Source organism: Petaurus breviceps, unplaced genomic scaffold (genome assembly GCF_028583685.1).
Source record: "Petaurus breviceps papuanus isolate PSGF00001 unplaced genomic scaffold, PetGlider_PUasm1.0 688, whole genome shotgun sequence".
NCBI classification, from domain to species: Eukaryota; Metazoa; Chordata; class Mammalia; order Diprotodontia; family Petauridae; genus Petaurus; species Petaurus breviceps.
In genome coordinates this window covers 4,807,879-4,823,142 of record NW_027186457.1, presented here as the reverse complement: position 1 = coordinate 4,823,142, position 15,264 = coordinate 4,807,879, and the positions used below count along the sequence as shown (strand labels likewise).

At 39.6% G+C, this 15,264-nt stretch overlaps 1 long non-coding RNA gene across 1 annotated transcript in view; it reads right to left on the bottom strand.

The window, feature by feature from the left end:
* Positions 1-15,264, bottom strand: part of LOC138174238 (uncharacterized) — a 91,632-nt gene that overhangs the window by 19,885 nt on the left and 56,483 nt on the right. Inside the window, exon 2 of the long non-coding RNA XR_011171645.1 lies at positions 7,280-7,374. This is a non-coding gene — a long non-coding RNA (uncharacterized lncRNA). The remainder of the gene's footprint in view (positions 1-7,279; positions 7,375-15,264) is intronic.

Sequence of the window (15,264 nt, the reverse complement as noted above, 5' to 3'; positions counted from 1 at the left end):
CTGTGAATTCTTACATAGTTATATCAATCTGCAGCCTATTAAATCTCCATCAACCAAGTCCTTTCCATCATTTTGTTATGCAGCAAGGCCTTGTGAATTTCAAATGTGTCCATATTTGCTTAGTACCTTTCATTCTCCAGTTCCATTGAAACTAAAGAAAATGACAGACAAGATGAGCTTTTCCAATGTTGAAATGCTACTGCTGCTGCTGTTTGTCCTTTGTTCTGGAAGAGGACCATGATATCAAGAAAGTGATGCCATGACATGCAAGTGAATTGGACTTAAGTGAGGAAGGGCTGGGCAAAGTCACCAGCCCCACTCTCTACTCCAGAGCTATCTGGGTCCAGTGGTGAGATATGGAGATAAGGACAATTGGAGATGGCCCAGGATGCAGGGCAGAAGTAACGTGAAATGTGCTCATTCGGGGATAGATACCATCAAACTGTATCATAGGTTTGATCATAACTGGGAAGCACCTAGGTGGCACCATGGACAGAGTGTTAAATAGGAAGATCTGAATTCAAATTTGCCTTCAGACACTTAGTAGTTGGGTGACCTTGGGCAAACTACTTAAACTGACTCAGTTTCCTTATTCATAAAATGGGAATAATAATAATACCTGTTTCCCAGGATTCTTGTGAGAATAAAGGGAGATGATATTTGTAAACCACATTGCAAGCCTTTTTTTATTTTAATTTTTTTTTTACTTTTTGGAGGGGGGAAGCAGGGCAGTTGGGGTTAAATGACTTGCCCAAGGTCACATGGCTAGTAAGTGTTATGTATCTGAGGCCAGATTTGAACTCAGGTTCTCCTGACTCCAGGGCTGGTACTCCATTCACTGAGTCACCTAGCTGCCCCGAAGGTACTCTCCCAAACTCTTTTTTTTTCTTTTTTGGAGGGGGGGGGAGAAGGCAGGGCAGTTGGGGTTGTGACTTGCCCAAGGTCACACAGCTAGTGAGTGTTAACTGTCTGCGGCCCAATTTGAACTGGGGTCCTCCTGACTCCAGGCACATTGCAAGTCTTAAAGCACTATATAAATACTAGTATATTTGGAACTGAGTGGGAACTTGGAGATCATCTAGTCCAAACATTTCATTTAACAGGTGAAGAGATTAAGGCTAATGAATAAGTGACTTGCCCAGGGTCACAAAGCTAGTAAGTGTCTGAGGCAGAATTAAAACTCAGTCCTTAAATTAAAGTCTTATATTAAAGTTCATAATTGACTGATCAAATAAGAAGATGAATGTGAAGTACTTTACAAGCCTTGAGACACCTTAGGAATGTCAGTTAGCCTTTATTACAGGCTCATATTGTCAAGGATTTAGAGCTAAAAGGGACCCCAAAGCCATCTGGTTCAATTCTTTTAATTTAATGATAAGGAAACCAAGTCCCAGATATGATGTGACTTGTCCTGGGTCACAAAGGCAATCATTTAAATCTATTCGAGGAATTCAGAGCCTGGGCTCTTCCACTATAATGTAGCCCACTGTTATTAGTAATTATTACTGTTGTCGTTCCTCATCGTTTTATTCAGGGAGCTGAGGCAGAAAGAGTCCCAGGACAGGTCACTATCTCTGTTGTTCTTTCATATTTAATGCTCAGCATAAAATTGCACAAGTGGATAAAATAATTGTTTTTCACAAAAGTAGTGAGATGTAATCTCCTCTTCTGTAGGCTCACTAAAAACATGTCCAGGACAATGCCAGGAGCAGGTAGGACAATGGACATATGGACATGGCATAGATTTCATCCTTTTCCCATTTGACTTGATCTGCTCAGTTTTCATATTTCAAGAACTATTTTTTTTGCTTTTTTGGAGGGTAGTTGGGGTTGTGACTCGTCCAAGGTCACATGGCTAGTTTTTGTGTTAAGTGTCTGAGGTCGAATTTGAACCCAGGTCCTCCCGACTCTAGGGCCGGTGTTCTATTCACTGCACCACCTAGCCACCCCAAGAACTTTTCATTCTGCTGAGTTTAGAGGTTATGGGTTTTTGGAAGGATGTCATCTATTAAAAATATTATCAAATTTTTATGGACCAATGTTTTGCCTGAGACATTGTGGGTAACAGTTTTAACTATGATGATGCTCCAGTTCCAGTACAGTTTATTTGCTGAATTATCAAGGACATTCTGGGTTTTGTATTTATAGCATAGAGATTCATTCTATATTTATAAAGAATGCCAAGCTTCTGGTGAATGATTCTGTCCATTCAAGTCTTGTCCTTGTAGGTACAAAGTGATAAAAATTTCACATTGTAATATGTTGAAAAGTTATTGTTGTTGATGATGATGACGATGGTGATGATGATGATGATGATGATGATGACAATGATGATGATGATGATGATGACAATGATGATGATGATGATGAGTCAACATTGTGCAGTAACTAGGGAGTTGACCGTGAAGTCAGTGAAGACCCAAGTTCAAATCCTGCCTATAGGACATTCTGACTATGTGATAATGAGTAAGGCATTTACCCTCCAATTCCCTGGGCAACTCTGTAAGACTAGAGGTTTCAGAGAAGGTATTGATCTATCTGAGTAAAAAGAGTTCCTTTACCTGACAGTTCCCTCTGTCAGTGTTCTCAGAAATCTAGTCCCATCCTTATGGTCCTCTTTACCAAGAGGAAACATGACAGAGTACAGGAACCCAGAGGCAAGAATGCATATGTGCTGCATGACCCTAAGCAAGTTACTTAACCTTCCTATGCTCTAGGTTACCAGTGTTAAACATGCAGTCAAGAACCACCTGTGACCCACGATGCTCTGAATGTGACCAGAACCGGATTAAAATGTAACTAGGAAATATTTAACATAATAAATAAAAATGTAATTTCAGTTCAGTCAGGAAGATCTGAGTCCAAATCTTACTTCAAACACTTACTGTGTCACTTCACCCTGTTTGCCTCAGTTTCCTCACCTGTAAAATGAACTGAAGAAGAAAATGGCAAACTACTCCAAAATGTTTGTCAAGAAAACCCCAAACAGGGTCATGAAGAGTTGGAAACAACTGAACAAAAATTCATGGCAAGAATAATTTTAGTAAATGGGACATGAATCTCCATATCCAAAATTGAGTAGAGCCCATACTATATCAAACACTTTACTTCAGTCTGAGAGACAAAGACAGACTATTCACAAGTCCAGATTCCTTATTCCAGTAAGGAGTTTTGGGGGTATCATCTCTGGTGATGCTTAAGCCTATGTTAGTGCCCTAGTCTCCCACCCCTACCCTGACACCCATACTCAGTTATGTGACATTTTTACATGACCCATAATTCTTTCTGGGAACTCATTAGTCTAAAATTCTTGCATGCCTCCCTGTTGCAACCCATAATTTTTAGCAGGCTGCCCTCCCTGCAGGGGTACTCAAGTAGTCAAATAGATGCAATCAGCATTCTCTCTACTCAGCCTGGCAGCAACCTTTATTGGTCCTGGGTGGGTAATTATCTACAAGGATATCCTTCCTCACCAGGGCTATGGATGAGAAAAGGGGTCAAATACCAAAGTCAGTGGAACTTGCTTCGGGAGCAATTGTCTTTGCAAGAAAAAAAAACAAAACTATGAACTATTTTCTACTCACCTGACCTTTTTGTTTCCAGCCCATTCAATAGTATATAGCTATTTTTTCATTAATCCCTCCTGTGTCTTCTGTATTGAGTAAAGATTTTCTTTCTAGAGAAAATTAAGTACTGTTAACTGCCTAACTACAAGGACTAAAAAGATCTGTAACCACATAGAAACAAAACTCCTGTTTCCTGGGACTTATAGAACTCCTTGGAACTCCCACTTCCAAGACTAATGAATTGATCCAACACAAGTTGCAAGTAAGGGGCTGACTTGCTTTGGTGGAAGGCATCCCTCTATCAGCGAAATCACAGGTCCAGTCCCTATCCCTGTCTCCACTATTTGTAAGGAACCAAATTGAATGGAGAAGGTACTATGCCAATTATCAGCCAAACCTAACTCTCTCTTAAACAAGAAGATTCACAGCCATTTCCATAGTACTTTATGGTTTGCATGGCATTTTCATCATCACCATCCTGTAGGTAGGAATAGAGATTAGACCAATGATTTCATTGGTGTATGGAACTCTCAGATGAGAATATTCCCTCTACCAACGCAGGTCAACCCAAGTTGCCTACAGTACTAAGAGGCCAGGTAATTTTCTAAGAATCAGGTATATGTCAGAGACAGGCTTGAACCTAAGTACTCCTGACTCTTATACCCTGTATACATACACACTGCATATTTCCACTGAAGATAAGTAAAAAAGATGCATTGGGAACACTGGCCATCCTACTAAACCATGATGCCTCTTACTACCCTTAGTCCACTTTCTGAGTGTTTGACTTAGCCATCACTTAATGTCTTAGTACAGCCCCTTTCTTTTAAAGTTAAGAAAACTTCCCAAAATGGCTGCACCAATTCACAGCCTCACAAGCAGTATATTAAAATGCCTATTTTCTCTCAGCCCCTCCAACATTTATCATTTTCCATTTTTCAACTTTGTAAATCTGATGAGTTTTAAGAGGTTTTTCTTTTTTTCCCCTAGTACTGAAAGGAGAGAAAAATAAACTTTTTTTTTCATTTAAAAAGACAAAATTTAATTTAAAAATAGAGCTAAGGAAACTGAGACCTGGGAAGAGCTTTCCTTGAGAAGTCCTTAAAGCCCCTTAAACTACAAAATCCTCAGAGATACCAATCTGAAGTTTAGATTGGTTCAGATGAATCCCATTAGGAAAGATTTCCTGAAGGAGGTAGCACTTAAGCTGAGCCTTGAAGGGAACCAGGGATTCTGAAAGTTGTAGAAATGGGAACATCCCAGGCATAGGGAATTGCCAAGAAGGGACCTTACAACTTGTGACAACCAAATTTTGAAGAAGTTGAACCTTTTGGGAAGCCAAATTCCTGAACAAGAAAAAGTTAACATATCTAGATAAATTCCAGCTACCAAACTCAGGACATGGGAACAAATTACCTAGAGCACTAAAAAAGACAGAAGGCATCTGAATCAAATTATTCCTAACAAACACTTAACATTAATTCAGTACTTTGTAGCTTCCAAGCTCATTATTGTCATTAATTAGTAAACTATACAACATCCCTTTGAGGCAAGTTAAGCATTATTAGCTCTGCAGTACAGATGAAGAAACCATCTATACATTTTTATGCATTTTTTGTTCCTAGGCTATTAAGGCTCAGAGAGAAGTCATGTAATTTTCAAGAAAATGTCAAGATTCTAATTCTCCAAAATTTTGCACTCTGGTTCTCAGTTTACTCTCTTCCCTTGGGCTAATGTTATAATACCTTAGTATTTCAGGCACGCTTTTCCAGGCTGGCTGCCTCCACCCTTTGTCTGCATCTACTTTTCACTGACTGTGCACCCACAGGGCAGAAGAGAGGAACTGAATTCAATTTGAGTCAAAAAACCTTTATTAAGTGACAACTGTATTCAAGTCACTATAATAGGGGATGGAAATACAAAGACAGAGAATGAAAAATGTCCCTGCCCTCAAGGAATTAACATGCTCTGGGCCACATAGAGATTTCTGAACATAAAGTGAACACAAAATAATAAAGTATAATTTCAAAAGGAAGCCAGTGCTAACAACTGGGAGATCATGAAAGGCCTCATGGAGGAGGTGAGGCCTAAGCTTTTCTTGAAGAAAGTCAGTGATTCTCAAAGGCAGTGCTGAGGTTGGAGGGAATTCTGGAAACAAGTTACTACTGTCTGTCCAAAGACAGAGATGAGCAATTGAATGGCTTGCACAAGAAACATTCAATAGTACAATATGAATTTGTGGAGAAAAATATGTGCAGGATCATTAGAAAGGTAGGCAGTGCTAAATTGTAGACAGGCTTATATACTAAACTAAGGACCTTTTATTTTGTTCTAAAGGAAACAGGGAGACACTGACATGTTTTGAGTAGGGGTGTGCGTATCAGATCTGTGTTTTAGGAAAATCAATTTGGCAGTTGTTTGTAGGATGAATTAGACCACAGCATCAAACTCAAATAGCAACTGGTCACTGCAGGATGAATATTAACTTAGAAAACCACAAATTAGCATTATGTTGTACTGTGTTTTTATTTATTTTGTTAAACATTTCCCAATTACATTTTAATCTGGTTTAGACTGCACTTGGGAGTTTTGCTGACCACAAGGCCTGTGGGCCACAAGTTTGACTCCTTTGGGATTAAAGACTAGAAGTAAGGTGATAAATTAAGAGGCTATTGAAAAGAGGTAATGGAGTCCTGAACTATTGTAGAGGCAGTGTGAAGAGAGAGAAGGAGATGAAGGTGAGAGACATTGCAGAGACTTGGAAACTGATTGGAAAGCTCTTTGAGAGACACTCTTCATTTCACTTCCTTTTTTTGTATCACCAGCACTTGGGGGGGGGGGGGATGCTTATTGATTGATTGATTGAACTAGAAAAAGTTTCAAGGATGACTCCAAAGTTGTGAACTTGGTTGACTAGAAGGATGGTGGTGCCATCAACAGAAATAAAGAGATTTAGAGGAGAGGAAAATGTAATGAGTACCACTCTGGAGTTTGGAATTCCTATGGGAAATTCAAGTGGGGCTGTGTAGTTGGCAGTTGAACTGGAGTTTGGGAATGTGATTGGGGATGGATATATAGGTTTGTGAATCTTCTGCACAGGGATGATGAGATCAGCAAGGGGAAGAATGTAGAGAAAGAAGAGAAGGTCCAGGTCAGGGATTTGATTGATGTTCACACTGAGCAAGTCAAGAGGAGGAGGGTCCATCAAAGAACATTTAGAAGGAAGAGAGCAAAGAGGAAATAGAGTCACAGAAGCCAAGGGAAGAGAGAATGTCCAAGAGGAAGCAGTGGTCAGTTGTATCAAAAGCTTCAGCGAGATAGAGTAGAATTAGGACTAGATCACTGAATTTAAGAGTTGAGAGATCATCAGCAACCTTAGGAAAAGGTACCTCATTTCAGTGGTGAGTGGTGCCTTTACACATGAAAAAATGCATATAGGAGGTAGAGTATATAAGTGAAAAGTATATAGGAGATGAAGAAATGGAAGCATTCAGCATAAATAACCCTTTCGAGGAATTTGTCTGTGAAAGGGAAAAAGGTATGGGCTGATAGCTTGGGAGGATGACAGGGTCAAGTAAAATTTTGTTTAGCTAAAGATGGGGGCAATTACAAATCTCCCATGCACCTTAGAGGCCCCTTAATTTAACCCCCCATTTTATAAATAGGGAAACCGAGGCTCATAAAGATTGTGAAACTCAAATAGAATGACTTACCTTAATCATGTAGGTAGTAAGTGACCAAGTCAGACTTCAAACCCCAATCCTCTGTCTCCAAATGTAGCAATCTTTCCATCATACAATGTATGTGACTGGGAAGAAACAATGTGGAGAAGGAGAAACTGAAATTCAGTTCAGGTCTACCATCACTCACTAAGTGCTCACTATGTACCAGGCTTTGAGCTAGGTGCTCGAGATACAAAGACAAAAACAAAGTGGACCCTGCCCTCAGGGAACTTACATTCTATAGGATTGTATTCCCATAGCAGAAGGTCTTCCTGAAAGCAACAAAATATTGGTTCCATTTGACTCTGATCGCTTCCTTATTTCCCAATTTCTTCCATTTCATTTACCTTGTTTATAATACACTAATTCTTACTTGCATTGAAAACAAGTGAAAAGGGTCAAGGGGAGATGAGAAACAGTGGGATCCAGAAAGAACACAAGTAGAAAGATTAGCCTTGGTTAGAAGAGAGAGCATCAGACTATTATAAACACCCAAATTAGTCATAAAGGACATATGAAGAAAGGTGCTATCGGCATCAAGAATAAATTGAAATATGTATAGAATAATTTTACATATATATGCCTATTTGTGTCTAATGGTAGCCATCTCTAGGGCAGGGTGGGGCCAGAGGGAAGGAACAAAAAAGGTTAACGTGATAACTTTATTGTCTATATTTATACATATTATGTATGTATAAATACATATTTTATATATAAATATATATTTAAAAAGAAGAGCAAGCTGTACCTAACAGATTTGCAGTTTTATGTGCAATATTTTTTTATTATACTATGTGATGGAAATACTTTTTTTATTCCATGAATTAAAAAAAATTAAAATAAAAAAGAGAATGAGGTGATGGAGAAGATTGAGGGAAGAAGACAGAGCTCGGGGGAATAGGAGGTGAAGATCTATGCTACGGTCATGGCAGAAGAGATGATGTAGGAGGTTTGCAGAAAAGAGGAGACATTTTATAACAGACATTGGAGAACGTGATAGAAGCTTAGGAAAGATTGCTTACCATGAGAAGGGCCCCAGTGAGTTTAGAGAAGAGAAATTTATAAGTGAGCCAGTTAATGTGACATTCTCCAGAAGGTTTCAGAAGCACATAGATAGGAACAGAGGAGGCCAATGGTGGGAGGCAAGCCAGGGGTAGGGGTTTGGCAAGGCATCAATGGTAATAGGACAATACGGCCAAAAATTCTAGGGTAAGTGATCCTTGCAGTGTAAACTCCTAAAGGGTCGAGATGTTTAACTTCTGTCTTTGTGTCCCCAGAACTTAGAATAATGTCTGACGTGTGTGTGTATATGTATGCGTGTGTACGTGTGTATGCAAGGAGTGTAGGGGGTTAATAACTGCTTGTTGATTGATTGATTGAGAGAAAGTTCTGGAGAGAACAATGGAATGAGAGGATAAAGGAGGAGAGATAAGACTGAGATGCAGATGGATGAAAGTTTAGGCAGACAAGGAAGAAGAGAAGACTTCCATCTAATAGAATCTGACTCCTAATTATGCAGACAGGGACACGAGGATGTACATGCTGACGATAGCTTGGGAATGACCCATCAGTAAGGGTACCCTCACTCAGTCACTCTCTTTGACTCCAAAAAAATCTCATATAGTTATGATACCCCAGCAAGAAAGGAATAAAAAAGAATAACGATTCCAACCTGGCCACCGGCCTAGACTCACAATCTTCCCTCCCTTCCCCTTCTAGAGACTCAACCCAAAACATTGGGGTTTTAAGCATACTGTACATGGAATATAAACACTTCCAATCTCTGATTACAGGGATGCACAGGTCCTCCCTCTGACCCCTGGGGTATTTGGGGCACTAGGACTCAGGATCCACAATGGTTTGTAGTCCTGTCAGAAGAGGCCTTCGGCTGCTCCAGATATCTGGAAGTGGAGGCCTAAGACAGATGTGAGATCCCAGACTTCTCCTTCCTAAGGATAATATTAGGTTCCCATGGTACGTCATTATCTGGCTGCCTCCTATCTGAACCCTAAAGGGCCAGGCCAAGCAGATTCAAAGGCACAGAAGTAGTGTGCTATCTGTGATAACAAGCACCAGGGCAAAGAAAATTAAAACACAATTTTTCTCCCAGGGAGCTCTCCCAAAGCCAGAGTCAAGATAGCTTTGTGATTACCTGAGGTGCAAAATAAAATCAAGTTAATCCTTATCTTAAAAGCAACCATTTAAGTCAGTTCATTGAATATCTATTAAGTATATGCTAAGGGCAGAATCTCAGGCAAGGTTCTCAGGGAAATATCAAGATCAGAAAGACCCTGCCTTCCTTGAGCTTACAATTTTAGCATCAAATCTTGAAACACTCAAGCAGGAAAAGAAGAGAGAAGAGGTAGGATAGAGTGGAATGATACTCGCTCAATGAGGGCCAAGACAACATGGTTCTGTCCTTTCTGTTCCAATAGCCATCAGCAAGGCCTTGGACAAATCGTTTTGGAAACTAGGTGGTGCAGTGCATAGAATGCCAGGTCTGGAGTCCCAAAGACCTGAGTTCAAATCAGACCTCAGATGCTTACTAGCTGTGTGACTGTGGGCAAGTCATTTAACCCTGTTTGCCTCAGTTGCCTTAACTTTAAAACAGAGATAATAGTACTTACCTCCCGTGAATGTTGTGCAGGTTAAATGAGATATTTGTAAAGCCCCTAAGCAGTAACTGGCACATAGTAGGCACTTAATAAATGTGTATTTTGTTCCATTTAATCTTATCAGGCCTCAAGTTCTTCAATAAAACATCATAATGTATGTGTACATGTATGTATTTGCATATTTCTATTTGAAATGTGTATATGTATATATATATATGCCCATGCATACATATATTCCAATTATAAAATTCAGTTCTCTTATTCATCTTTATCAACTAAACCAGACCATAGGAGAGAATTTTTAAATTGTTGCTATCATTTTGTTTGTTTTCTATTAAGTCACAATCTAAGAATTTTCTGTGCAGCTATATATGTATATATGTATATCGTATACATCTGCATAATTCATATGTGTGTATGTAAACGCAAACATATGTATGCATACAGACATATGTATGTTTTTATGAATACACATACCAGCATAATGTATATGTATTCCATATAAAATGCACAAGTTGTAAATTTAAGTCACAATATAAAAGCTTCATATATACATACATATACATACACGTACATGTACAAAATGTGTGTGTTCACACATGTGTGGCACATGTGTATACAACACATCTGTGTTTTCTATGTGTAATCACACATGTACACATGCTCCGTATGAAATGCTTAGATTCTGACTTTGTCACAATATCCGGAAAGTTCTGTGTGTATGTGTGTGTGTATGTATAGAACTCCCAGTGACATTTACTTCTGCTCTCCAACTTACAGGTTAATAGAGCTGACTAGATCCCTGGGTAGTTAAGTGACTTGTCCACAGCAACACAACCAGTATGTGTCAAAAGCAGGATTTGAACTCAGGACAATTCAGGAGACTCCTACCCACCATCTGGCTCTCTGGCCTCAGTTTAAGGATGTTCCTCACCCATGAAATCCCTTGAGAAGTGCTACTTTGAACAAAGAAAGTTCCATTTCAGTGGATGGTCAAAGTTAATAGTTACTATGACAATCTTTCCCTTAAAAGTATGATGAGAAAAAAGGCATCCAGTAGCTTGCTAATAATGCAACTATAACATCAAATCTTTATCTGCCTAATGGAAAATTGATCAAGATGATTTTTTTCTTAACTTGTTCATGAGATTCCTCCACAAAAGCCTTTTCCCGATGTTTCTTACTGTTGTGGAGGTAACATTGGAAGCACAAACTCTTACAAGTTCCAGGATCCATGATGGACTATTGTATGAAATCTATCATTCAGGAATTAGCCAGGCTGCCATGGAGAGGATCGTCACCAGACTATCCACAAGGTGACAAATGTTTTGGCCTCATCAATTCTCAGATATCATCTATTAACTTGCAAAGAGTTGGTGCTGGTGAAGGGAATAATCAAACCAAGGAAATCGCTGACCATTGATATAGTAAAACCCCAGTTGATGAGATCTTCAAAGTGACAGAACCCCCAGTCGCATTGAAATTAAACTAGATGGCAGATAGTACTTTTCTTTAAGGTAGCCTATCATTCAAGTCTAGAAGGAGACTGAATAGATCTGCTGCTGCCTTCTTTTTATAAAGCCACATATATTACCTCCTCCCTATGGGCAACTCATGAGTCATTACTAAAGCTGAAGGCTCACATGGACTGAGTTCAGTCTTAAGTGGTTCTCAATAACAATACTCCTTGACTTTTCTCTTCCTCCCTTCTCAAGCCACCAACAGTGCAACTGGATTGGCTTTGTTTCTGTCTCTTCCCAAAGGATATTCAGTTCCCATATAGGCATTAAACTACTGAGAGAATAGATAAAAGATTAACATCTTATTCCTCTTTAGCAACTCAGTATTTCTATACCACCTTCAAGTGAATACTGTTCTCTTTCCCCTTCCCCACAGAGTCAGTGTAAGAAAATTTCACAATACTTCATGGAAGACTAGAACCCACATCTTTATATTTGATTGTTTCCTTATGGTATCTAAGATTTCCCCCCACTCCAGTGTCTGGACACCTACTCTGCATTTCTTAAATCTTGCTTCTTCAGCCCCATATCTTCATTCCCATAATATCTGAGCTTCTTTAACTCCCAGCTTGATGCAGGAATTCCTATTCTTTGCCTCACAGACACTACCAGCAGTGTTCCTCATGGCCTCAATACTCCAGAAACCCCATCTCTCTCCTATTTGGCATTTCTTCCTTCCAGGAGTTCCATTCCTCCTTTGTGCAGGGTCTTTGTGACTATGACATTATGGGAAATGCTATTCTTTCCCTTTCGTAGAAGCTTAGGCACTCTTCCAGTAGAGACAGAAAGAGAAGGATTGGAGCAACTTATGTTAATGAGTAGAAAGGCAATCTCCTTCCTCTACTGCATTGGTATCCTCCACTATTCAAGGTGATTCAATTTATGGAAACTGAGGGGGTGTCTGTCACTTGAGGAATGGCTGAATGAGTATGGCATGTGAACGTGATAAAATACTATTGTGCTGTATGAAATGATGAAGGGGCTAGTTTCAGAGAAAAATGGAAAGACTTGTATGAACTAATGCAGAGGGAAGGAGCAGACCAGGAGAATAATTCATACAATAACAACACTATTTTAAAGACAAACAACTTTGAAATGCTTAGGAACTCTGATCGATGAAATGACCAACCGCAATTCCAGAGGACTTATGATGAAATATGTTATCCATAAACTCACAATACAGCTTGAGGCTTTTTTTTTGGACAAAGATAATGCAGAAATTTGTTTTTGCTTGGCTATACACATGTGTGCTAGAAAAAAGGAAATTACTAATCAAGAGATTTAGTGCTTATATTAATTAAAATGAATAATTACTTCACACACCCAGTGGCTCAATGCAATTCAGTTCAATTAACACTCATGTGCTATGTGTAAGATATTCTACTAGACACTAGGGATACAAAGGTGAAAAAAAAGCAACTTGGTCCTTGCCTTAGCGTATAGTTTAGGGAAGGGGGGAGGAGGGTGGTTGCCAGTCTTCATTCTGTAACCTTCTGCCTATTGATGTTACGTGCACTGGTCTATAGTTTTCCTTAGTTGTCCCTTATTTAAAGACAAACACACTGCTCACCATTCTCCAGCTCCCCTTCATGTTTTCTCAGAAATGATGACCAGAGGTTCTGCAATGCTGCAAATTGTCTCAGGTGCATGCCATTAGACCCTGCTAATTAGAGTACTCCACTTTTTCTAGATGCTTTTAATTATTACTTTTCCTGTTTTAATTTGGCTGTTATCCTTTCATCACAACTAGGATTCTTTTTGTAGAGGCAAAAATAAAGACATTAAAAAAGTGTTACCCTTTTCCTATTCTGTTAGCTCTCCCTTACTTTTTCAAGTAGAGGGATTTTTTTCCTTCTTTTGTATTTGAAGAATTGGGGAAGCCACTTTTTTCATGTCCTTTGTGTTGATAGAGGGAAAGAATACTAAACTTGGAATCAGAATAGCCTATTCTAACCCTAAATGTGCATGCCTCTGACTCTATCTACCACTTTGTAATTTTATGTCATTGCCCAAATGATGGATCCAGTCTTGTCTCTGTTGCTTACTTCTCATGTTAACTTGGCCAAGTCACTTAGTCTCTAGGGGCCTCAATTTCCTAATTTGTCAAATGAAGGGGTTTGAATAGATAAAGAAAGCCAAGGAAGTCTGGCCACACCCCATGGATATTTATAAATTATCTGAGAAGGGATGGAACTTCAGAAACTGGGGTCAACTGAAATGAGCTCCCTGACAGGGAACCACCTAAGAAGAAAAGAGACCTCAGCTTTGTCTTTGACTAGGTCTCCTTGCCCCATTCCCACCTTCCACCTCCCACCTTTGACCACCAGGAAGACCCTTTAAGCTTCAAAGCACCTGGAAGATTTTGGGCTACCTATGTTTCCATTACTATCCTAGAGGCATACCCAGGTCCACTGAGGGCAGTGTCTATATCAGGAGTCGAGTTCAGATTAGGCATAATTCATCATGCTTAAGGAGAATTTACTGAGTACCCTAAGAATAAGAAAAAAGGACTTCTAGCAATCAGGAGCTATGCATTTCCCCTTTGCCATACATGTTCTCTAAACTTAGCCCACTTTACCTTGCACTCTATATGTACTTGTGAGAGAGTTTGTTACAGACTTGGGCAGGGGGTGGGAGGGGGAGTGTGTTTGTACCAACTGTTCTTACTGATCCACTAAATACCCTTTTCTCAAAACTTTTCTAGCTGGCTGACCTAACTGATTCTCCATTAAAAGTCTTGGACAGGAGTAGCACTCTGGTTGGAGCTCAAGCCAATGTCATTTAGAAAATCAGTTAGTTGAATCTCATGGGTAGAGAAAAGGGAATAAGCATGTATATAGCACCTACTATGTTCCAGGATAAGCACTTTACAAATATTATCTGATTTGATCTGCACAAAAACTCTATGAGATCTATATTTTACAGTTGAGGAAACTGAGGGGAACAAAGATCATATGATTTGTCTAGAATCATGCACCAGTAAGTGTCTGAGGCTGGATTTGAATTCAGGTCTTTCTGACTCAAAGCCTGCTGCACTACCCACTGTGCCACCAAAATACTCTGAGGGAGTACCCCATAGTACTCTGAGGAGGGAGATGTAACTGAAGTATAGGGCCAAGAGAACTTCTCATAGGGAGTAGGAGGTGAGATAAAGATCCTCAGTACTTACCTAGACAACATTTAATTATTTAGGTTATGATGGCTCAAAGATGTCTATTACATTAAAAAAAAGCCACAAATGTGTTGGACTAAGCCTGATTTAGGTTTGGCCCATAATTGAGGGGAGGGGCAAGGAGGGAACCTCATTGGGATGATCATACCTCCTTAGGTCTTAACGGGGATAGACTGGTCGTCTCGACTTCTGGTGGCTCAATGGAATCAAGTGGTTGGCTTGGACTGCTCTGGATCAGTGATCTGTTTTATGTCAACCTGTTTTTTTAAAAAAGGCATCAGTTGCAGCTTGATCTTTTCCTCCTTTTTCAGAGGGACACAGACAAAAATGGAGCTAAGAATAGCCCTGGTCCCCAGGGTATCTCCCTACCTTGGGTTGAAACATATGGAATTTATGTATCTTCTTATTCACATGTCTTGAAAAGAGAGGTCTCAGACACTGTGGTCCAGAATTCTAGAGAGAGAAGGGGATAGGGTGGAGAAGAGTTCCTACATTTTGTCAGTCTGACAGTCTCAGGAATGCCTCTCTAGCAAATGCAAATTCAAGAAAATATTGGAAATTCAGCCTTCTAGTAAGAGAAAGAGCAGGTATTGGGCAGTACTAGTTTTTTAGAGAAAGGAGGATCTTGAGGTGTCATGCCCCTTCTCTCTACCACCAGTCTGTTAAAGG